The sequence below is a fragment of the Macaca fascicularis genome, chromosome 8, assembly GCF_037993035.2.
Source record: "Macaca fascicularis isolate 582-1 chromosome 8, T2T-MFA8v1.1".
In the NCBI taxonomy this organism is placed as follows: Eukaryota; Metazoa; Chordata; class Mammalia; order Primates; family Cercopithecidae; genus Macaca; species Macaca fascicularis.
Window position 1 is genome coordinate 92394998 of NC_088382.1, and position 25696 is coordinate 92420693.

The 25696-nt window shown below is 32.9% G+C and overlaps 1 long non-coding RNA gene across 2 annotated transcripts; it reads left to right on the top strand.

Moving 5' to 3' along the window:
* The first annotated feature begins 632 nt into the window (after positions 1-632).
* Positions 633-22788, top strand: LOC123575230 (uncharacterized). Of its 2 annotated transcripts, XR_010577027.1 has the most exons (5): positions 640-1102; positions 3952-4055; positions 20739-20792; positions 21925-22088; positions 22414-22788. It is a non-coding gene; the product is annotated as an uncharacterized lncRNA (long non-coding RNA). The 2 variants fall into 2 exon arrangements; XR_012416881.1 differs by lacking the exon at positions 20739-20792 and having other exon boundaries at positions 633-1102.
* Positions 22789-25696: the final 2908 nt, after the last annotated feature.

The window sequence follows — 25696 nt, forward strand, 5'->3', positions numbered from 1 at the left end:
ACCGTGTTAGCCAGGATGGTCTAGATCTCCTGACCTCGTGATCCACCCACCTCAGCTTCCCAAAGGGCTTACAGGCGTGAGCCTCTGTTCCCAGCCGTTACCTTTTTTTTTTTTTTCATGGTTTTGTTTATAGCAGCCTGTCATTTGGGATAGAAGACACTCTATCTCTGTCCACCATATTACCAGCAAGTTTTAAAACTATGTCTTGATATGAAATATGTGATCATAAAATTGCAAGGTACATAAGGTTAGCTCTGAAGTAAATATATTTAGTGAAATTTAAACATCTGATTAAGTGAAAAAAAAAAAGAGGGATATGCGTTCTGTAAAAACAGGTTGAACACTTTGAAACTAGGCCTCATAATTCCTAAGCCTCATAAAATTTAGAAAGCTTGGCCATCATGAAACTTAAACCCCAGATGGCCACGGATAGCCCCCCCGATGTTCCCAGAACCCAAACAGAAAGACAATTCCGGGAAATAGCCTCATGGGGTCCCACCCTGATAACCTCATGGGGCCCCACCCTGATAGCCTCATGAGGTCCCACCCTGATAACCTCATGGGGTCCCACCCTGACTCAATGTCCCCGATGTTCCCGGAATCAGCAATTCCAGGAAAGAAACTCCTAAGGTCCCGCCCCAACCAATCAGAACAAGATACCTTGCTCAGGCCATAGACAGACCCAATTACCACGCGCCTAAAGCTTTGTTTGAATTTTGTGCCCTAAGCTGTGTTTGAACTTGTGTTTGCCTATATAAACAACCTGTAACAAGCACTCGCGGTCCCAGGGCCAACTTAGAGCTTGGGACCCTAGCGCGCTAGTAATAAATAACTCTCTGCTGTGAATCTCGTGTTGGTGATCCTTCGCGGCGACCCCTGCCCAGGAGGGAATCGACAGTTTGGTTCCAACAACTTCAGACCAGCTCCTCTGTCTGCTGACAACTCCATGAAGAGAAAAACAAGCATCCCAGCTGAGCCTGTCTACGTGCCTGACTCACATAGAATCCATGAGTTAAAATACAATGGTTTTGCTTTAAACCACAAAAAATTTTGGAATATTTAATTCAGCAATAGATATATGGAACACAATTTGTAACCGAAGGTAAGGCATTTACAAATAAAACTTAAAATATTTGGCATTGGCTTTGGCATTGAGCAGCTGAAAAGCTAGCAGGGCTTGGAGGAAGACTTCAGAAGTTTGATGGTTCCCAACATGTCTGTTGGTGAAAGCTTAAAGGAGGGAGGCAAAAAAAAAATAATTGGAAACTGAAGGCAAAGAAACAGTGTTATATAGTGGCAGAAATTTTAACAAAATTTTCAGCTGTGATAACATGAAAAGTAGAAAAATGTACCTAATGAATAGATGGATCTGACTGAGACTATTTCCAGGCAGTATGTAGAAAGCATTGGTTGGTTTCTTTTAGTCGAGATTTGTCAGATGTTAATAGAAATATGCTAAAGGAAGAATTATTCAGTTGTAGAGCAGAATGTAGAGGAAATATAAAGGAATAAGGTTAGCTGGGTTAGAAAATACAACTATATATCATCCTAACTCTCTCCAAGCAGAAGTTTCTCTAACTTGGAAAGGGCCTCTGGTTAAGGAGGAAATCGCTACTGTTCTCAGTAAAATATTTTTCAGATAAAGATAAAACCAAGTGTTTACCTATTACACCCATTTGATCCTCAGGAAAAATTTGAAGTGGTTCCTAATAGACCATTTCCAGCAGAGAAAAGGGCTTTCAAGGATTTGCTTTGGCCCTCGGGTTAACCTTTGGGTTGAAATTTAGAACTTCTAAGATTCTCTCATGTTTTCTCCTACAGCCATCTCATAGCGACCCCAAGGTAGAGGTTGGCTCCCAATAGAGAATGTGCCTGTGTCCTTTCTTTCAAATAGAGTGTATTATAAATTGCTTTGTAAAAATCACACACAGTTTTTGAAAGACTTGTAGAATTGAACTGAAAAGGACAGAGACAGTAAATAGTAGATAATTAATAAAGATCTGCAGATCACAGATTTTTTTGGATAGGAAGCACATTTAGAAAATCAATTGTAAAGATGGGTTATTTCTTATGGAAAATAAAAGGATTTAATGAGAGAAAATAAGAGCTGAGAGGGTGGAACCAAGTCATTGAAATGATCGCGAGAGAGCAGTCATGTGTCCGCTTGGGTGTCAGATATTGTACAGAACAGTGATATTTATTTCCCTTTTCAAAGAAAAATGCCCTGAAGTTGCTACGTCTTTACCTTTGTTGTAGAATGTTAATATGAAGCAGACAATTTTAATCTTTAGATCATAGGTTTTTGGCAGAAGGGCAACTGTATCTGACAAGACATGAGACCTCCAGGGCCTGTATTTCAATGCGAAATAGATGTGTTGAGACAGGTAATCCTTGCCTTGCGAGTGATAATATAGGGAAATGATGCAGTCTTTCAATATTTAGTATGATATCAGCTGTAGATTCAGGGTATATGCCCTTTATCAGGTTGAGGAAGTTTGTTTTATTCTTAATTATATCATGATTGGGTGTTGAATTTTGTCAAGTGCTTTTTTTCTGCATCTATTATTAATCCAAAAATAGAAAAGAGGCATGTTCTAAGGTGCGTTATTTTCTTCCTTCTTCGCATTTTTGGTTAAGATTGCTTTTATTTTTCTAGTTTCTTGAGGTTGAAATTTAGATCGTTCATTTAAACAATTATTTTCTGATATGAGTGTTTAGTTCTATGAATGTGACTCTGACAGATTTTATAAATTCTGATATGGTCTATTTTTATTTACATCAAATTTAAAATATTTTCTAATATCTTCTATGATTTTTGGCTTATTAGACACTTATATGTTTATTTATATTTCTGATATTTGTGAGTTTTGACAAATATCTTTGTTATTGATTTCTACTTTAATTACATTATTTCAATATACTGTGAATAACTTCAGTCATTTTACATTAATTGAAAATCATTTTGGCATTAAATGTTTTATCTTGTTGAATGTTACTTATGCAATTAAAATAAATATGTATTCTAGTGTTTTGGGGTGGAGTTAATCTATAAAGAATTGGATCTGTTTGCTTAACAGTTTTGTTCAAAAGTTGTATATCCTTACTAAATTTCTCAGTAAGTAATTTTAATCAATTATTAAGTGAGAAGTATTAAAATATTCCATTATAAATGAGATTGTTCTGTTTATTCTTTTAATTTCCTCATTAATAATTTTAAACTCAGTTATTAGGTATACACACATTTAGTTTGGTTTTAGCCTCTTGATAAATTGATCTCTTCATCATTATGAGAAGTACTGCTATATCCCTGGAATATTCCTTGCTCTGACATTTACATTGCCTAATATTAATATGGATACTCTAATTTTTATATGTGTATTCAATGTTCTCATAGTATAACTTTTGCATGCTTTTGCTTTTATCAGAAAAGTATCTTTATATGTAAATATGTTTCTTAAAGATAGCACATAATTGAGTCTTTAAAAAAAAGTTATATGGCTAGGAACAATGGTTCACGCCTGTAATCCTATCACTAGGATTACATTAGCTAGTGTAATCTTAGCACTAGCTGGGGCAGGTGGATCACTTGAGGTCAGGAGTTTGAGACCAGCCTGGCCAACATGGAGAAACCCCGTCTCCACTAAAAACACAAAAAATAGCCAGGCATGGTGGCACATGCCTGTAATCCCAGCTACTTGGGGGGCTAAGGTGGGAGAATTACTTCAACTCGGGAGGCGGAGATGGCAGTGAGAGGAGATCGCATCACTGCACTCCAGCCTGGGCGACAGAGCAAGACTCTGTCTTAAAAAAAAAATACAAAATAAAAAAAAATTATGTTTGAGATCTGATAGTTTAAAAATATATGGTATATATGTGGAGAACACATATGTACTATGTTCACCAAGAGGAGATTTACTACAAATATATTTTTTGTTTCTTGTTTCCTTCAAGCTCTGAGTGAGTTTGAAAGTGGATCTTCTGACGCCTTCCAACAGTCATTTGAGGAATCTGGAAGTGCATTTTTGATGCTTTCCCACAGCCACCTGAGTCATCTGGTAAGTGGATTCCTTATAGAAACTTAGGATGACTACAGCTTCAGTTGATGTCTTGATTGCAGGCCTGTGAAACATATTGAATCAGAAGCATCCAGCTCAACCACGCCCAGATGACTGACTTACAAAATACGAGAGATTTTTTAAAAAGTTTTTTTCAAACTACTAAATGCGTGATAATCTGGTATACAACATAGTTAATACATTTACAGATTTATTCTCATGTTTTGAGTTTATTCAAGACAATTCAGGACTTGACTGAACACTATAAGATTAAAGACGAAAAGGATGCCATACATATGTTGTATGTTGGTAAATTTCTCATAAAGGTATGAATTAAAAATTCAGAAACAGTTGTTAGAGAGAGAGATTGTAAATAAAAAGTAGACAGGCTAGAATAAATGGTGTGGTGCTAGATTGGAGTCAGTGGTATATCAATATGTACTCATTTTATATATAAAAATACAAAAAAAGTGGAATAAGTATATTTTTGTGTATAAGCATGTGTGATTATACATGTGTCTCTTCTGTGAATAGAAACAGTGACACTGCAATAGCAATGAGCACACCTGGTTCCAAGAACATAGTTCCTAACTACAATTCTCCAATTAAAGGAGTCAAGATTCCTTGGAGAACTGATTGATTTTAAGTCAAAGCAGGGAAAATAGTAAATAAACTTGAGGAAAAAGAGCCTGTTGGCAGACTTCAGGAGGTCCACTTTCAAACTCAATCAGAGCTGTTGAAATGCCTCAGGTCCTTAAGCATTAGTCAGAACTACTCGTAACATGTTACTTGTTTCCCTGAGGGAAACAAGATATGCTAAAAGAAATTCTTTTTAGAATGATGAGCGTTGGGATGTAGTAAATTTGAGGAAAAAAATTATGCCGGGCATAATAAGTGGCATAGTAAAAATATGGACATTATGAGAAAACCACTAAATTTGGAGTAAGTCTATGCTTTAGTAAATAATGCTGGGCCAAGGTTAATTGCTGAAGGTTTTTAAAATATTTTATTGTTATATAAAACATCAGTGTAAGTAGAAGCTGGCAGAAAAATAAATAGAACATCTCTGCATTGTTTTAGTACATTTTCTGTGCGTCCAAAATTGTATAATTATTCTCCCCCAAAAATTTAACAATGAAATTTTCTTCAAAATTGCCTTTTATTTTGCAAAAACTCTTTTTATAAAAAGTGAAACTTAAAAGAAACAATCTACCTCATATAAGAGTAAATGAAGAGACTTAATAAATATTGCTGTTGGCTGCGATAGTAGTGTGTTACAATATAATTTACTATAATATTTTAGATTGTTAATAAGGAAGGTGGCAAAGATACTCAAGAATTTTCAGGTATAATCCTGATAGATGCACAGAAGCATCACTGTGCCAATTGAAATTACTTTAGCATGGATATGCAGAACAGATTCTAGCAATTCTTTCATAGAGATATTCGGCAGATGGAATCATAGTGTATGTGGCTCAGTGCAGGGGAGATTCTGTTAATAGACCAATAGTTCCAACAGCTGACACGTTCCGGAGACATAATGGTCCATCATATCAATGATCAGTGACCTTAAAGGCTATAAATATACTGTTAACTGTCTTTTGTGTCAAGAATCTGCAAGCTACAGGGTGCCCAAGAACCATAACTTGCAATGGTACAGTCCCTAAATATGACTCTACGTGATGGACTGTGACTGCTGAGAATGAGCCGTCATCGTCTACTGGATCAGTAATCAGCATTGTTAATATTCATAGGACTTGTGCTGCAAAATCCTCCATACTTGCCGGCAAAGGAAAAATGCACCCTTTGTCCTTCCCCTGTCTAGGTTAATTTTTTTAAAAAAAATGTAAACTACCATGTCTTGAAATGCTGTTATGAAAGTTTATCAGTAACATCTTCATCAAAGGAGAAAAAATAGATTGTAGAATCTCTTTAATAGTATACAGAAAGAAACTTTGTTGAGGAAATCTTTCCTGCGTCATCGGTATTCCCACAATATTTCATCGTCTTTAAGCATGACAATTTTGAGCATAGCTCTTTCATTTCCTGTCTAAATTATAAGTACATTATTATCTTTTTATTTGCATAATCACAAAATGGAGGAATAATGGTAACCTTGTTGAGCAAGAACAAGCATAAACTTTTGTCAATTATTTCCTTATACTGTCTTTTAATACTTAGAAAGTGGCCTCTTTTTAATTTACATACAAAAAACAGGTTTTCTCATGGGTAAATTACTATTATTTCAGAATCGCATTCCATCTGTCAGAAACATTGTGAAATTTTACCTGGAGTAAAAAGGAAAAAATCTAGCAAGACATGTTTGGAACTATAAAAGTACTGGACCCCGTTATTCTGAACTCCAAAGATGTACACACATATACTCATAAACTGACTCTGATGAGTAGCCATAGAAACAAAAGACTGATATTCTCCAAAACACTTAGTTGCCAAAGATATACTCAGAATAAGTTATTATGAAGAATGTGGATCTGGACTAACTTTAAAATGCTTTTCTTTATCTTTCTTGTTGGCTCTTTAGCTTCAATTATTCAAATATCAATATAGCTTACTGATACCATTTAAAAAACACGTGAATTGGTTGCACCTATTAAAACACACCTGAAGAAGTAGACAAAATAATAGAATAGACATAACTTGAAAATGAGGCATGCAACAAAGTAGTTATGTTGTATGAAAATGATCACAAAGTAAAAATCAGAGAAACAATGATTTATTTTTAATGCAATATTGCATTAAATAATTATTATGGAAAGAAAACTTGCTTTCATCAGCTTATGCTTCTAAATGATTAAAGTAACATCATCATGTCACAAGCTTGCTTTTAGTAATATGGTAAAAGCCATTTTGACTACTATACCCTGATAAATAATGTAATGATACTTACCTAAAAATATGTGTCGTGCATACTAAATTAGATGTTAAAACTTCAAGGCATTTGTGGAGTCAACAGTGCTTTTTCTACTCTGAATAATATTTGGAATACATTAAATGTTTGTCAAGTTGACAAATATAAATGTCCTTTAAATCAGTGAAAAATACAGAGGATAATTTAAAAATAAGAATTATCTCATACAATATAGTTTATTTAATCATATAAATCGTTTAACATGGTACAATAAAAAAGAACAGTGGATTCAGAATCAAAAGAGCCGGGTTTGAATGCCAGCTTTTAAAATATTAACTATGTGATGTAGAGAATATGAATTTGTTCTTTTAATCTCTGTTTTCTTCTGGGGTAGAATTGAACATTGTGAACAAACATCCACTTCACAAGACTTTACTAAGATAAAGTCTCGTCAGTTTTTGTGCTTTTTGACTTTTAATAATAGCCATTCTGACTACTGTGAAATATCTCATTGTTGTTTTGATTTGAATTTCTCTGGTGATTAATGATTAGTGATTATTAAACTCTTTTTCATAGGTTTGTTGGTCATTTGTATGTCTACATTTGAGAAGTATCTGTTAACATCTTTTGCCCACTTAAAAAAAATTTTTTTTTGCTTATATAATTAAATTCCTTATAGACTCTGGATATTAGACCTTTGTGAGATGATGTGTATTGTGAATATTTTTGTTCCATTCTGTAGGTTCTATATTTACTCTGTTTATAGCTTTTTGGCTGTGTGGAAGCTGTTTGCTTTAATCAAGTCCTACTCCTCAACTTTTGTTTTTGTTGCAATTGCTTTTCAGGATGTAGTCATAAATTATTTCCTAAGACTGATGTCCAGAATGGCATTTCCTAGGTTTTCTTCCAGGAATCTTCAAGTTGATGATATTGCATTTAAATCTTTAATCCATATTGAGTTAATTTTTGTATACGATGAAAGGTAGTGTTCAGTTAGATTCTTCTGCACATGGCTAGCCATTTGTTTCAGCACTAATTGTCAAATAAGGAGTTGTTTCTCTATTTCTTATTTTTGTTGACTTTGTTGAAAATCAGACAGCTTTAGATGTACAATTTTATTTCCGAGTTCTCTATTCTGTTCAGTTGGTCTTTGTGTCTGTTTTTGTACTAGTTCCATGCTATTTTGGTTATTGTAGCCCTTTAGTGTAGTTTGAAGCCAGGTAATATGATGCCTCTGGCTTAGTTGGTTTTGCTTAGAAGTGCTTTGGCTATCTGGGCTCTTTTTTGGTTCCATATGAATTTTTAATATATTTTTCTAGTTCTGTGAAAAATGATGTTGGCAGGTTGATAGGAATAGCATTGAACCTGTGCATTGCTTTAGACAATATAGTCAGTTTGACAACACTGATTCTTCCAATACATAAGCATGAAAATCCATTTGTTTTTCTGATCTGCGATTTCTTTCAGTAGTGTTTTGTAGTTTTCCTTGTAGAGATGCTTCACCTTCTTAGTCAAATACATTCCTAGGCATTTTATTTCAGTTTTATTGCAGTTATTGTGACTGGTGTTATATTTTTGATTTGGCTTTCAGCTTGAATGTTATTGAGGATAGAAATGCTTCTGATTTTTTTTTTTAATTGCTTCTGTATCCTGTAACTTGACTGAAGTCATTTATCGGTTCCTGGAGCCTTCTCACAGAGTCTTTATGGTTTTCTGTGTATAGAATCTTCTCATCAGCAAAAGAGTTTGACTTCCTTCCGCTGGGCGCGGTGGCTCACGCCTGTAATCCAAGCACATTGGGAGGCTGAGGCAGGCAGATCATGAGGTCAGGAGATTGAGACCATCCTAGCTAACATGGTGAGACACCATCTCTACTAAAAATACAAAAGATTAGCCAGGCGTGGTGGTGGGCACCTGTAATCCCAGCTACTTGGGAGTCTGAGGGAGGACAATGGCTTGAACCCAGGAGACAGAGCTTGCGGTGAACCGGGGTGGCACCACTGCACTCCAGCCTGGGCGACAGAGCTAGACTCCATCTCAAAAAATGAACAAACAAAAAGAATTTGACTTCCTCTTTTCTTTTGAATGCCATTTCTTCCTTTCTTCTGCTTGATTGCTCTGGCAAGGACTTCTAAAGCTATGTTGAATAGGAGTGGTAAGAGTGACATCCTTGTCTTGATCCAGTTCTAAAGGGGAATGTTCCTAGTTTTTGCCTATACGGTATAATGTTGGCTGTGGGTTTATCATAAAGGGCTCTTATTATTTTGAGGTACACTTATCATTTTGAGGTATACTTATCATTTTGAGGTATTGCTTATTATTTTGAGGTATGTTCTTTCAATGCCTAGTATCTTGAGGGTTTTTATTTTGAAGGGATATTGGATTTTATCAAAAGATTTTATGTGTTGATTGAGATGAACATATAGTTTTTGTTTTTAATTCTATGCATGTGGTGAATCACATTTATTGATTTGTGTTTTGTGAACTGACCTTGCATACCAGGAACGATGCCAACTTGATCATGGTAAATTAAGTTTATAATGTGCTGCTGAATTCAGTTTGCTAGTATTTTGTTAGGGATTTTTGCATGTATATTCATCATGGATTTGCCTGTCATTTCCTTTCTTCATTGTGTCTTTTCCATGTTTTAGTATCAGGGTGATGCTGGCATTGTAGAATGAGTAAGGGAGAAGTTGCACCTCCTCAACTTTTTGGAATAGCTTTAGTAGAATTGGTACCAGCTCTTCTTTCACATCTGGAAGAATTCATCTGTCAATCCTTCTGGTCCAGGACCTGTTTTAGTTGGTAGGTTTATTAATGATTCAATTCTAGAACTCAGTATTGGTCTCTTCAGAGTCTCAATTTCTTCTTTGTTTGTTTGCATAAATGTGTTTATAATAAACCCTGGGTATCTTTTGTATATCTGTGGGATCAGCTGTAATGTCACCTTTGTCATTTTTTTCATTTTTGATCGTGCTTATTTGGATCTTTATTTTTTTTTCTTTGTTAATCTAGCTAGAGGTCTATCAATCTTATGTATCCTTTCAAAGACTTAAATTTTGGTATTGTTGATTCTTTGTATGGATTTTTTTTTTTTGGTATCAGTTCTGTTCAGTTTGGCTCTGATTTTAGTTATTTCTTTTCTTCTGCTAGCTTTGGGATTAGTTTGTTCTTATTTTTCTAGTTCCCTTAAGTATGATGTTAAATAATTCATTGAACTATTTCTAACTTTTTGAGGTAGGCAATTAACAGTATAAACTTTCCTCTTAGTACTGCTTTTGCTGCATCCTAGAGATTTTGATATATTGTGTCTCTGTTTTCATTTATTTAAAATGATTTTTTTTTATTTCTGCCTTAATTTTGTTGTTCACCCAAAAGTCATTCAGGATCAAGTTATATAGTTTCCAGGTCATTTTGTGGTTTTGAGATATCTTCTTGGTGTTGATTTCTATTCTTATTCCACTTTGGTCCGAGAGTATGGTTGGCATGATTTCAACTTATTTTGTATTTATTGAAACTTGTTTTAAGGGATGCATGTGAATGATCTTGCAGTATGTTCCATGTGCAGATGAGAAGAATGTAAAATTTGTGGTGGATGGATAGAGTTTTATGTCTATTAGGTACAGTTAGTGACATGTCAAAGTTAAGTCCAGAATTTCTTTGTTACTTTTCTGCCTCAATGATCTGCCTAATGCAGTGATCTGCCAAATTATCCCACTATTATTGTCTAGCTTACTAAGTCTTTTCATAGGTATAGAAGTACTTGTTTTGTAAATCTGGGTCCTCAAATGTTGGGTGCATATATATTTAATACAGTTAAGTCTCCTTGTTGAATTGAACTCTTTGCCCCTTTGCCATTATGCAATGCCCTTCTTTATCTTTTTTTTTTTTTTTAACTGTTGTTGGTTTAAAGTCTGTTTTAACTGACATCATAATAGTGATCCCTGCTCTCTTTTGAATCTGTTTGCATGGTAGATCTATTTCCAACCCTTTAATTTAAACCTATGGGTGTTGTTACATGTGAGATGGGTCTCCTGAAAACAGCAGATGGCTGGCTCTTGTTTTATTTATTTATTTATTTATTTATTTATTTATTTATATCCAACTTGCCACTGTGTGTCTTTTATGTGGAGTGTTTAGACCATTTACATTCAAGGTTAATATTGACATATGATGTTTTGACCCTATCATGAAGTTGTTAGCAGGTTCTTTTATAGTTTCTATTGTATGATTGTTTATAAAATATAAGGGATACATACGTACTTATATGTGTTTTTGTGGTACCAGGTATTGTTCTTTTGTTTCCATGTTTAGAACTTCCTGAATAATGTCTTGTTATGTTGGTCTAGTGTTATCCAGATATCTTATTTGTCAATGTTTGTTCACATATATAGGGTTATATTTTTTCTCATGTCTGAATTTTGATAGTTTGTTACATATTCTGAAAAATTTTGTTTTCCAGTAATGTGATTTACAAATATTTTCATTCTTTCAACATTTTTTTTTTTTTTGTATAGCGGAAGTTTTTATTTTTGAAGTCCAAATTATTTTTATTCTGAATGGACACTATTTTTGATACTGCATCTAAAAATTATTTGCTTAACACATGTTTCTAACATTTCCTATGCTGTGTTTCTCCAGAATTTAAAATTTTATAACTAGGCTCATGATCCACTTTGAAGTGATTTTGTATAAATTGTGAGGTCTATGTGTCTAGGTCAAGGTTAATATTTTGCATGTGGACATCTAACTGTTCCACCACCATTTGTTGAGAAGAGACTGTAGTTTGGATATTTGTCCGTTACACATCTCACGTGAAAGTTTGATCCCCAGTGTTGGAGGCCGGGCCTAATGGGAGGTATTTGGGTCATGTGAGTGGATCCCTCATGAATAGATGAATACGTTCTCTGGAGGTTCAGTGAGTGAGTTCTAACTCTGTTAGTTCTCTCAGAGCTGATTGTTAGAAAGAGCCTGGCATTTTTGTTCTCTGTCTTGTTTCTTCTTTCACCATGTGATCTCTGTACATGCTGGGTCCTTTTTACTTACCCTCATGAGTAGAAGCAGTATGAATCCCTCACCAGAAGCGTGTGCTGGTGCCATGCTTCTTGTACAGCCTGCGGAATCCTAAGCCGAATAAACATTTTTTCTTTGTAACTTACCTAATCTCAGATATCCCTTTGTAGAAACCCTAAACAAGACTAAGATGTAAGACAATCCTTTTGCCATTGACTTGCTTTTGTAACTGCGTCATAAACCTGTTGACTCTATGCATGTGGGTCTATATGTGGAACTCTCCTTTTCCATTAACTGATATCTTTATCATTTCACCAACATCACACAACTCTGATTACTTTTAGTAAGTCTCAATTTGGAGCACAGAGTCTCTTAACTTTGACCTATCAAAACTGTTTGGCTGTTCAAATATTTTTGCCAGTTCTAATACTTCTGCCTTTCCATATAATGTTCAGAAAAATGTTATTGATAAAATATTTATTGATGAAAAGTCTGCTAGTATTTTGATGTAAATTTTACTGAATCTATAGATCAAATTTGGAATGAATTGGTATCTTAGCAATAGCTGAATATTTCTCTAATCCATAAACGTGGTATATCTCTGTATTAAATTGGGTTTTATTTGATTACTTTTATCAGTGTTTTGCAGTTTTCAGCATGCAGATCCTACCTTGATATTGGTAGGGTTACATCTAGGAATTTCAAAGTTTTAGTGCTATTATAAATGGTACAGTGTTTTTAAAAAATTATAGTTATTCACTGCTGGTATATAGAAGTATAATTGCTTTTTATATATTGACATTTATTATATAACCATGCTAATTAAGTCATATGAGATTGTAAATTCTTTAGTATTTTCTATATAGACAATTATGTCACCTGCAAATATTGTTGTTTTAAAGTTTTTTCTTTTCAGTCTTCTTGCATTTTTAAACAAATAGATGGTCAATTTTTTCAAGTGATTTTCTGTATTTATTTAAATACTATTCACATTTTCTCTTTAGTTCATGTGAATGATATAGATTGACTTTTGAATATTGAACTAGCCATGCATTCTTAGGAAGAACTTCTCCCATTTTCTTGGTGCATTTTCCTTTTTTTATTTTACCGTATCCAATTTTCTAATACATTTTTGAGGATGTTTGTGTATGTGTTAATGAGGGATGGTTGTCTGTGTTTTTTGTCTTGTAATGTCTATTCCTGGTTTTGGTATTAGGTTAATGCCAGCCCTATACAGTATGTGGAGAAGTGTTCCCTCCTTCTATATTTTTGGAAGGCAATGCATAGAATTGACTCTCTTTAATTAAATATTTGAGAAAATTAATCAGCAAAACCCTCTGGGCCTGGAGCTATCTTTGTCGCATAGTTTTAAGCTATGGATTACATTACTTTAATATGTTTAGTACTATTAAGATTATTTGTTTTTTCCTGAGTTAATATTGATAGTTTAAAGAAGTATTCTACTTTATCTAAAGTGTCAAAATTATTAGAAGAGAGTTGTTTGTTTCATTCCCTTATTATCCAGTTGATATTTGTGGTGTCTATAATGATGTTCCATTTTTTATTATGATTCTGGTAATGTGTGCCTTTCCTCTTTTTTACTTGTCAATCAGGCTAGATGTTTAACAATTTTATTGACCTTTTACAAGAACCAGTTTTGGGTTTCGTAATGCAGCCTATTGCTATTCTATTTTCAATTTCATTGGTTTCTGCTCTTATTTTTATCATTCACTACCTCTTGTTTTATTTAAGATTAAGTTGCTCTTATTTTTCTAGTTTTTAAAATATGTCATTTGATTACTAATTTGAGATTTTTCTTTTATCCCCAAATTTTACTTTATGCTATAAATGTACATTTACATTTTGCTTTAGTTGTATCCTTCATATTTTGATATGCTATATTTTTATTTTTACACAAATCAAAATAATTTCTAATTTTCCATGAGACCCTCTGAGTTATAGGTATAAATACATGTCTTTTACTTTTCAAATGTTTGGAATTTCCAAAATACCTTTCTAATACTGATTTCTAGTGTAATTCTGTAGTGGTGAACTTAAGGACATAATTTTTATAAATTATCGTAATTTGTTAATTTGGGCTTTACAGCTCAGAATTGGATATATCTTGACTGCATACTGTTCACTTTTAGAAAAAAATATGTATCCTTTTTTTTCTTGGTTATAGTGTTCTATATATGTCAGTTAGGTTGATATTGTTCAGATCTTCTGTACATTTGCTGATTTTCTCTCTACTTGTTTACCAATCACTGAGAGAAGAATGTTGAAGCATCCAATTATATGTGGATTTGCCTATTCCTCTTTTTAGTTCTATGAATTTTCTTCTTCCTATAGTTTGAAGCTCTATTTTCAGATGCACACACTTTACAATTATGAGAATAAACTATTTTGTCATTACACAATGTCCCTCTTTATTCCTGGTACTACCACTTGTTCTGAAGTCTACTGTATCTCATGTTAATATAATTACTCCAGCTTATTTTTACTAATGTTTGCATATGTATGAATGTGTGTGTTTATATCCATATATATGCATATATATTCTATTATTTTACTGTTATATATAGCTTTGGCACAATTTGGTTTAATTTCTTCATGAGTAACAAAAAACACTAATATCATAAGGTTTTGGTAATACTCAAATAAAATAATCCACATAAAGTTATTAGTTTAGTGCTTGGCATAGAGAAATTATTTATTTAATATCACTAATATTACAGTATTATTATCCTTCAATATTTGAAAATTTAACCTATGTATCAGTTACGTTAGTTATCTTAAAATTATTTATTGTGAAACATCTTGAAGAGCTTATTACTTTAAAGGCATCTTTAGCATCAATCTCCTATGTTTTCTGATTATTTTTCTTCTGCCTGTCCTTTATTGTGATTTGATATTATTCCAAATCTCAGACCAAATCTTCCTTACTTCCAGCTTAATTTCTCCTTTATTTCTGCCCTAGCCTAATACTTAAAGAACTACATATAAATGGCTTACAAGTACTAGAATTTTATATTCTCATTAAATATTTACCTTATTGAAATCTTTCTGAACATCTTATTCTCAGAAATTTTTCACAGAATAAGTTGCTATGAAGTACTCTATTCATCTTATGGCAACTTACTGTTTCTCTATCTTGATCTTCTTCATTACGTTATTATATTCCTTATGAATTAAAAGTTTATTATGTATTTTGCAGAGTTATTCTCTTAGAACTGTCCACAAATAAGATGAACACCCCATATTTCATATGTATATTCTTGCTACTCAAATTGAAAACAAACAAGCAAACAAATTACTCTCTTAGTCACACAAACTGTTAAGAGTCGTATTAAGTTTATGGGAAGGACTGTGACTTGTCCATACAGTGTTTTAATCTAATTTTCATATGTTTGTTTAATATCAATAAGTTGATGTCTTAATTTTCAAATTTGTCTTTAGAGGTCAAATGGAGATAGATGTCTACAAAAATTCTGCTAATCGCTTATTCAGAGCCAAACACATTTAGATAATATTTTAATTTGAGAATTTTCTCTCCCTACTTGCATTTAAACTAACACCAATTAGCTCTTGTGCAGAATGAAAAAAAGAGAATTGAAATAATTTATTATTCCTGTGAGTTGAATTGAATAATAAGTTACTTTTAGCCTTTTCCATAAATCTAATTGATGATACATTTGAAAATTAACTAAATGTCTCTGCCATAGTATGATGGAGTGTTGGTGGGTGTTGGGAAGTTGATTCCTCTCAACTCACATATATCCACAAGAGATTCCCATGCTGGTTCCATTCATGCCAATTACTTATCTATGAATTAGAGAATTAGCTGGAAAATTAGAGATTGCCTCTCATGCCAAAATTTGAAATGCATTTAATAATAAATATAAATCCTAAGAACATAATGTATGTGCTTTTCCAGATAATACTTTATTAGGTCAATAATTCAGATGTTCATTGGCTATCGTTTTGTTTTAACTGTTAAGTTTAACTTTTCTTATCTTGAGACACTGCAGACAAAAAAAAAAAAAAAAAAAAAAAAAAGAGTAAATATGCCTGCCTGTATGGCCTTGTGTTTATCAGAGTTTGTTCTCCAGTGAACTGCAGGTGCAGAGATGAGTAATTTAATTTGCAGGGGAAGTATGAGGAAGCTTATGCCAAAGATGCAATTTTCAAGTAATTGCCATGTTACTAACAGTGTGAAAACAGTTACAGTAACTATGTGTTTATTCCTTTCTAAAGTAACATTATATTTGTTTTCTTATTAGCTTTTCTTATTTAGTTCTCTTGAGTCAAAGGGATTCCAATTGTGTTATCATGTGAATGGAACATAATACGGCAATTCATTTTCATTAAACTCAACTTAGAGAGTGGCTTATGGAGCCTAGCAACAAAGAATAAAGGAAGAATTAGCCAGAAGCATTTCTGTAGCTGAATTTTGTGAGCCAAGTATTCATGTCATTTCACTCTGAGGAAAACCAATAATTTATTCAGTTTTTTCCAATCAGAATCACTTGGCGCTTAAAAGACAAACTTGGTGCTTAAACTAAACTTGAAAAGCATTATGTAGGAAAAGGAAACATAACTAAGACAATATACATTTTAGAAGAAATATTATTTTTAATAATAGGTTAGTCAATGTGCAGCCATAACTCCCAAAAATGTCTACAAGAAAAGTAAACTTTTCAGTGCACAAACAATGCAGATGGCTTACATTTTCATGTTAATATTGTGTCCGTGGCAGACATTCAATAATTTCTCTTTCCTTTAATATTTAGGTCAAAAATTTGCCAAAATAAAAACAAATCATGATTTTGATTCTGGAACTAACATCATTTAACTTCTCTCTCTTAAAATATGTTTACTTCCTAATTAGTCTCCATGCTCTTAACCTTAACACTGTAGTTTATTATCAAAAAACAAACAAACAAAAAGCTCCCAGAGTAATCCTTGAAAACGAAATTTGATCATATGACTCCTCAGCTCAAAGACACTTAAAAGGCTTCCCATCACCTGAGGAATAAAACTCCAAACTTGACCACGCCAGAACTCCCAGGCCTGATCCTTGTTTACCTCCCTGATATCTAATCAAATTATTTTCCCCTTGGCTCATATAACTTAATTACCTTTCTTTTTGTTATTCATACATGCATGCCACAGTATTATGTCTCTCTGCTTGCTTTTCCTCTTAGAAATTTCTTCTCTCATGTCTTGGAATAATTATTTCCTACCCAAAGGGATCCAGCATATAAATCAACTCAGGAAATACCTTCTTCCACTCAGGTACTATGTATCATGTTACTGTTTTATTTTTTAACAGTACTTACCGCAGTATCAGCAGATGTTATTTTACTTATTTATTTTCTTCTTCCCTTCATTGCAATGTAAGCTGTAGAGAATTAATGAACCAGGAAGAGAAAATATTATATAAACCTGAGTCAGAACACCTGTTGGTGTAGTACTTATGGAAGATAAGGGGCCCAAAAAGCAAGTGAACTCAGCCTTAGAATAATTACATACTTAATTAATGCCTTCACCAATATGTATGAAAAAAGTCGCATAAATACAGATAACTGAGAAAAAAGAGTAATTGAACTGGTTTAAAAATATACAAAGACTTTGAAAGTTATTGGAAGTAAGATGACCAACATTAATGTTTCCATAGATTGAATATCTACTCTTTGTGAGATGTTCAAAGCCTCATAATCATCAGAGTGTACTCACATTTTGTGAATGATATGTCAGGTTAAATTATGAAAACATACCTGAGGGAAATGTGGCCTGGATATATTGACTGATTTCAGGTTATAGAGAAAGACATTAAAGCAGTGGGCCTGTGATCACTTCTCTCTTGATTATGAGAGTGGGAAATGTCCACAGAGAAGGAATGGTAGGTTATGGTCTAAACCTCTAGTAAATACACTGATAACTGACCTTCTGGTAGGTAGATTAACAATATTTTCTAGAAGGTAGGTTCTTATTTATGGAATATTTTTAGCACAAAGTTACTAGTTTAAAATATTTTATGATTCACAAACATAAGTTCCATAGATTTATGGGGCATGTCTCCCAGGACCCCAGGAAAGTCTAATAATCTGGGTGTCTATCTGAGATATAAAATAGAGGGATTTAATAACCTAAATGATCCCAACTTTGTGAGATGACTCCAAAACTTCCCTTAGAGAATCCATCTGTTACTCTGGGTCACGCAGGTGAGTGATGAGTAAAGGAAAGATCCACATGAGATGTCCTGGATTTCCCTTTCTCTGCCTGACTTCCTTGATTATTTGTGTTCTCAAATATTTGTATTAGTAAAATTTGACACAAGGTAGGATCTCTGTGAGTCTGATTTGATCATTTCATCAGCTGTGCTAGTTTAACCTTCTACACAGATCATTCTTTTTTTTTTTTTTTTTTTTTTTTGAGGCGGAGTCTTCACTCTGTCGCCCAGGCTGGAGTGCAGTGGCACCATCTCAGCTCACTGCAAGCTCCGCCTCCCGGGTTCACGCCATTCTCCTGCCTCAGCCTCCCGAGTAGCTGGGACTACAGGCGCCCGCCACCGCGCCCGGCTAAGTTTTTGTATTTTAGTAGAGACGGGGTTTCACCGTGTTAGCCAGGATGGTCTCGATCTACTGACCTCGTGATCCGCCCGCCTCGGCCTCCCAAAGTGCAGGGATTACAGGCGTGAGCCACTGCGCCCGGCCCAGATCATTCTTATTATAGTACTCTCGTCTAGGAAGAGCCTTGACAAAAAGGATCTCTTTATGCTTAAGTAACCATGCTTAGTACCAGTTGATAACATTTCAACTTAATGTTACCTTTCATATTCTATACATGCAGTTAGAGTAAATTAACATGCAGTTACAAATGAAAACATTAATACATATTAAATTTTATGTACATCTTTGAGGTTTTAAATGAATTGTCTTGTTACAAAATTATTTGAAGTAAGGATTATTAGTTCCATTAAAAAGGTAAATTAAGTAAAGTTCAGTTAACTCATTAATTTACCTCAGCCAAATAAAAAAGGCTAGAAGTGTAAATCAGTCACACTTTATTTTAAAATCTATGCTCAAACGGCAATTTTACACGGATGATTCATTTCCTGAGTAAATAAAGGCGAAGTAATTTTATTCATAAAGTTAAGTTTCATAGATGTTGCAGCTTTATCAATTGACAAATTTTATGTAATTATATTTTACGGTCTGTGTAGCTAAAACTTGGCAGAATAAATCAAATCAGTTCAATCTACTCTATCTCTTATTGGTATAAAATCACATATAAATAGTAAAAGTAATTTTAGAAGTGTTAGTAAAATACCCTTAACATATCAATAAGAAAAACTTTAAATATCTTCAGTTTGGTGTTGGATACATATGACCATTATCTTACTCAGGTCCATGTACTGGTAATAGAAGATGAGGAAGAAGATGTATGTGTGACAGAAAGCTTAAAGTTTGGCTAAATTTAAATAATAATAATAATAATTAAGACCTTTAAACTTTTATTTTAGGTTTCGGGGTACATGTGAATGTCATGTAGGTCAACTCATGCCATGGTGGTTTGCTGTACAGATTATTTCATCACTCAATTATTAAGCCTAGTACCCAATATTTACTTTTTCTGCTCCTCTCCCTCCTTGTTCCCTTTGACCTCAAGTGTAACCCAGTGTCTGTTTTTGCCTTCTATGTGTTCATGAGTTGTCATCATTTAGCTCCTGCTTCTAAGTGAGAACATGCAGTATTTGGTTTTCTTTTCCTGCATTAATTTGCTAAGGAAAATAGCCTCAATATGTATATTTTAAAGAGCTAAATGAACAAATCTGAACTATTCTATGTACTATTTATAAAATTCTCATAGTCCTTTACAAATATCCAGAATTATTAGAATAGAAAAATAATTTATATAAATTCAAAGATACTAAAAATTTTGTTTGAATTAGGATTAACTGTTTCTCCATCTCAGTTAATATAAATATAAATTTTGATCAACATACACTGTTCTGTTCTAGGTGAATAAAAACTAAAATATTTACATTGACACTAAATGGAGCAAATAGAAAGCTCCTAAAAAGATTAAAAAAATAATGTTTTGCTTCTTGCAGGACTTATTGGCAACAAGAAAAATAACATGTAAAAATTATTTATCTTCATAGGGAAAGTCTCAGCCAGAAGCACTCTGTTCTAAAAAATATTTGAAGATGTTTTCCAAGTAATGTATTTTTATCAAATTATACAGCCAAAGTCTTAATTCTTTATTTTCTCTTCATAGATATAGACCTTTGGAGCGTTCTTCTTCCCTTGGGGATTATCATACTTCTATGTACTCCTTTGTACCTAATTCTGTTAATACTGGAGCTTATGAGACAGTGCTTATCTATGCAGAACCATGAGTAGCATGAATATGGCCTAGAGAAAGGGTAAAATTGAGTTAAGACTTCATGAAAGCCACATTAATGTTACATGAAATAAATATTGGCTGACTTGGCTCCTTATTGACTTAAGGTTTTAATAGTAAATTCTGTCTACAAAAATGTGCTACAAAAATATGTGTGTATTTCAGAACATAATATAGTTTAGAAAAATGAAAGCTGAACTGGAACCTAATTTCATTTTTTTTACTACTTTAAATTTGCTTTAATTAGGTAAATTGAAATTGTGAAACTCAAAGAACAATGTGTAATGCTAACCTAACTAAGACAGAATCTACTATCTGTAAGAAATGAAATAATTTTACTATTAAACCTACATTTATTTTTTAAATACTAAATTATTGCTATTTTTTAGGATGGAAAAGAAAAATGTTCTGTGTTCTTAGAGTCACAAATATTCTTCTTTTCAGTATGTAGAATACTGAGTACAGTAGGTATCCCTTATGTTTTAAGTTTTATAAAATGAGTATTACTCAGAGCTTTAAATCACAACATAATAGTAATTTTGTCATTAAAATATTTACCTGTAAGAGAAACTTTAATTAAAACGTTATTTAGTCTTTAAATTTCACTTATAATTAGGGTATTTTAAATCCTAAGCATTTGTGATTATTTGTCTAAACAACTATAATGTAAATAATGAAGTCATAAGTGTGCTTTTTTTTTTTTTTTTTTTTTTTGAGACAGAGTCTCACTCTGTCCCCCAAGCTGGAGTGTACTGGCACAATCTCGACTCACTGCAACCTCCGCCTCCTGGGTTCAAGTGATTCTCCTGCCTCAGCCTCCTGATTAGCTGGGATCCAGGCACGTACCACCACGCCTGGCTAATTTTTTTATTTTTAGTTGAGACAGGCTTTCTCCATGTTGGTCAGGTTGGTCTCAAACTCCTGACCTTGTGAAATGCCCGCCTCGGCCTCCCAAAGTGCTGGGATTACAGGCGTGAGCCACCATGCCTGCCCAAGAGTGCATTTTTATTTCCAGAAACTATTGATTCCCAAATGCAGGCCACGTATCTTAGAACAGAAGTAGATACTTGGAATTGTGATTTCAACTTGCCTAGAGCACTTTTCATATATTATAAGCTTTCTGTTTCCTTGTTTGTCTTTTGGTATACAAAATTTGCCTAAAACAAGGGTTGAGTTCCAGACTTTTAGAATTTCTAATTCTTTGTATTTTCCAGTTGCTGAATCTTATCAGCTGTTTTTCTGGAAGTATAGAAAATTTTGAGCAGAAAATCATAGCTGAATCTTTAGTGCTTGTTTTTATTGAAGAATAACATTTTTCTTCAATGAAAATCTAATAACTACTCATACTGACCAGAGAACTAATATCTATTTCTTAAACCCAACCCAATACCATAGAACTTTATATTTCATTTAATAAGCACATATTGTGTTATGCATGTAACATTTATAGATATTGTGGGAAAATTAAATACTTACAAAGAAAATGTTCTCCTGTTCAAAGAATATATAAACTAGTTAAGCAGAAAGAGGTAAATATGAATTTTTTGAAATTTCTGTTCGTTTGTTTTGCTTTAGAGATGAGGTCATGCTATGTTGTCTAGACAAGATTGATAAGGGGTCAACACCCAAAGTGTATAAGAAACTCAACTCATTAGTAAGAATACAGATATACCTATTAGAACATTGGAAAATGATCTGAAAAGACACTGCTCAAAATAAGACACCCAAGTGGCCAACAGGTACGTGAAAAGGTGCTTAGCATCAATAATCATTAGGGAAATGCAAATTAAAACCATAATGAGATATCACCTCACACCCATTACAATGGCTTTTTATCAAAAAGATGAAACATTACAAGTGTTGGAGAGATTGTGGAGAAAAGGCAACTCTCATACACTGTAGTGGGAATGTAAATTTGTATACAACCATTATAAAAAATAGTATGGACATTCCTTGAAAATTTGAAAATAGGACCACCATTTGATCCAGCAATCTCACTACTGGGTTTATGCATAAAGAAATCAGCATGTCAAAGAGCTATCTGCCCTCTCATTTTCATTACAGTATTTTTCATAATAGCCAAGACAAAGTAGTAAATCAGCTGAGTGTCCATCAACAAATGAATGGAAAAGAAAATGTGTTTATATACACAATGGAAGACCATTGAGGCTTAAAAAGGAGGAGATCCTGTTATTTGGGACAATATGGATGAATCTTCAGAGACATTATGCTAAGTGAAACACAGGCACTGAAATGACGAATACTGCATGATCTCACGAATATGTAGGAATAAAAAAGAAGTTGAACTCACAGAAGTAGACAGTATAATGATAGTTACCCAAGGCAGGGGGTGGAAGAGGTGGGGAAGGAAAGAATGTAGAGTTGCTGATCAAAGGATATAAAGTTTCAGATAGACAGGAGGAATAGGTTTTCAGGTCTATATATAATAATGTACATTTCAAAATAACTAAGAGAATAAATTTCATATGTCTCACCATAAAAATAATAGGTATTTAAGATAAAGTATATGCTAATTAGCTTGATTTAATCATTCCACATTGTGTAAATACATCAAAATATCATCTTATACCCCACAAATTATATATTTGTTAATAAAAATAATAATAAGAAGAAAAAATTAGGAAGGGAGAGTTTTTGTACTTTTATATTTCAGGCTTTAGCATGGGAAGTAGATTTCATTTAGAAAATTAAACAATAGTAACTGAATAACTGAATCGAGTTGATGGCATTTATACCTCTAGTTTTTTACATGGCTGGCATTTTACCTGGAGTTAATGCAGAAAATTAAAAGCCCATATGTGTTTTGTATATCCAATTAAAAATTATAGTAGTTTTACTTATTTTAACAAATGTATATTATATAGCATACTATGCTTTGTTCTTCGAATGTTATTTTGTAACCATAATTTATTTGTATTAATGTTATTTGAATACATGATTTAATAGCCACATAAAGGTTTACAATATGTTTACACAATATTACAATTTATTTTACCATTCTTCTGGTGTGTGATACTTTGTTAGTTTTCAATTTTTTTTAAATAATAAATAATATCTTAGGAAAACCACTTTGTACATTAATCGTTGGCTATTTGTTTTATAAGTTCTTTCATTTATCACCTTTTCATTAATATAAACATATAATCTCATGATTCTGAATTTCAAACTTTCTTGTTTTCATTGCTTAATGAAAGAGTCTAGTTTGTCAAATAGTAAATGAATATCTGTCTCTCTCTCTAGCTATCTTTCCCCAGTGTAATTATCTCTTTAATTCTTGTCAAAAAAAAACTTGCGCAATGAAATGCAAGTGGACCAAGTGGTTGTGGCTTTTTAATATTTATGATATATTAGAACATAGAGTTGAATTGTTTTTATTCAGTATTAAAGTTTTATTTTTTAATCAGAATGGTTAATTAATTTACACACAAGGAATAATATGGTTGGAAATCTACCATCTTGTCATTGTTTTCTATCTGTACCATCAGTTTGTTTTTGCTGTGGTTATTTTGTAATGGTCTGTCTTCCATGTCTTTTCCTGGTGAGTTTTTCACATTATTTTCAACTATTTTATTTAATGTGGACTAGAACCCTTTGTACTCTTGTTAACAGTTTCTTTGGAATTTTAAATATGACTATGAAATATTCATTATTCCTTTACACTATATGACTTCACACATACACACACATGCACACATACTTACACACACTGACACACCCCACACCACCACCACTATATATAATTTATAACAGCCTCCATGTCAGTTTTCATCGGTTTATTTGTATGTTAATTATCAACCATCCCTTGTGATCACTGCACTAAATGTTACATCTATTAATTATAAATTTACCGCTATGCTAACTGAAGTATAATTTTGCTCCTTCTTTTTCATCATAACATATATTTAGCAACATCTAAAATGTTAATATTTCTGTGCTGAAGATGGCAAAATTCTTGAATAGAGAGAGGAAAGAAGGTTGCCAAAAGAATTTAGACATATTGCACATGTATACATATGTAACAAACCTGCACGTTGTGCACATGAACCCTAGAACTTAAAGTATAATAATAATTTAAAAAAAGAATTTAGACATGATTTTACATTCATGTAATACAGCTTGATGTACGTTGGTTCATCTTATCATCTCTGAAGGAAACTTCGTGGTCAGAGAGATCTATAAATATGATTCCTAGGGCTTCTGTCATTGGTCTGCCTTCACTGCAGAGAGAGGTAGAGTTGGTCCCGCCTGAATCCCATGAAATGGTTTTCCATTGAGAGAGCAGCTTTCTGTTTATAGAAGAAGGTGAGGAACAAGTGATGGGCAGATCAATCTCACAGATAACTTCCATACTTGGTTAATGTAAAATCAGAAAAAACTAGTAATAGCCATATCCATCTTCTTGGAGTTTTCTCATCAAAACATGCTTTTGCACATTTACTTTTCTCTCAAATTTGCTCTTGCTCATCTAAAATTCCTTTCTCCAAATCTGTGGATTAATCAGGTCTATTTTCTTATTTTCAATAAAACAACGATTCTAATTTTCACCTGGATGAATTTCTTCACCCTCAAATCTAGTGTTATCCAAAATCAGAGACATCAGATAACTATATATGTTACATGAGATAAAAATTAGGTTATGTATTTATATCTATTTGTATTAGAAATAGATTATGAATCTCTAATCAGTCATCATGGTTATTCTCTTTCCAGACATTTAACTTGATTTGAAGTTTCATTTTAAAAATGTGTAAATAAGAGTACAGATATACTCAAATATAGCAAATATTATAGTGTAATAACTCACTAATTATGGATATTATGAATTACTCCCTGGTCTAATGTAATACTCCTCTGTACTTCCAAATCAGGTATTACTCTAATATAATTTCTCTCCAATGAATTGTAGGTTCCTTAAAACTGATACAGTATTTAATTAAGTTTATTCACAATTCCTGCTACATCATAGACTTTCAATAGTGTTTGTTAAGTAAATAAATGAATAATGAATGCACTAATGAATGAATTATATCTACAATCAGGTCAATTCAGTGCAATCGACACATGATATGTCCCCATATATTATTTATTTAAATTATTAATTATTAACTTTCTCATTTTTTTTCTGTAATTACTGTAAATTCAGCCATGGTTTTGATTGCCAGAGAGTTTTAAATATTGGGTAGTAGAGCATGAAAATGCCTAAATAACTGCCTTTGAATCTGGAAGAATAGTGTGTTTTTGAGCAGAAATGATAAAAGATGTCAAATGATTGTCCAAGACTAATATTTATTAGATATTCTGGGTGTTTCATTCACCACCTCTGTGC